The sequence below is a fragment of the Galeopterus variegatus genome, unplaced genomic scaffold (assembly GCF_000696425.1).
Source record: "Galeopterus variegatus unplaced genomic scaffold, G_variegatus-3.0.2 Scaffold6184, whole genome shotgun sequence".
Lineage (NCBI taxonomy): Eukaryota > Metazoa > Chordata > Mammalia > Dermoptera > Cynocephalidae > Galeopterus > Galeopterus variegatus.
Window position 1 is genome coordinate 3,115 of NW_007732295.1, and position 800 is coordinate 3,914.

Consider the following 800-nt stretch of genomic DNA (forward strand, 5'->3'; position numbering starts at 1 on the left):
AGAGCCTGACACCAATAGTTCCTCATCCAGGGCCAAAGAAATTTCATGGCAAAACCACATAAACAATGAAGTCGTCTCCATGTTCACCCTTACAGACAAAATCCAGCCCCCACATCTTGTTTCAGGTCACCCTGGTAGATATTGCTGAGTCATATGTATTTGGAGAGCCCACTGCGCCAGAGAAGGTGGTACTACGTAATGTCTCCCTAACAGAGTGCAGGAGGGGAGGTGATAGGGGAGCTACTCCCACCCCAAACCAGCAGTTCTTAATAGAGACAGAAGGAAAGAGAAGAAAGAAGAGAAAAAGAATTTTGCATGTAACAAAACAATGAAAACAGAGAAAAAGGACATTTATCATAGAAAGGAAAGGTTTCTTTCTTTTTTTTTTTTTTGTTTGGTAAATTGGATGGCAGGAACAGGCCAATGCTCAAAAAGAAACGGAGGGAGCAAAAGCATACAAGTTGATGAGTTGGAAGCAACAACTCATCAACTCATGTCTAAATCATCAGTATTCCTGGCCAGCCACATAGACCAGTTGGCTTTCTAACAGCAAGGGCTTAAGTGAGTTAGTGTTGCAGTGCCAATGGAAGATTAAGCGTACATATTTAACTCTGTATCCCTGTGAAACCCTATTAAAAAGACAGTAGAGAAATAAATTGAAAAGGCATTAATCCACAAAGAGAATAGAAAAAGAAGTGACAGTGATATCAACAAAATTGCCAGTAGGCAGTGATGTCATCAAAATTTTAAAATTTTAGAGACTGAGAAGTATATGGAGAAATGAAAACTTGCATAGCAGA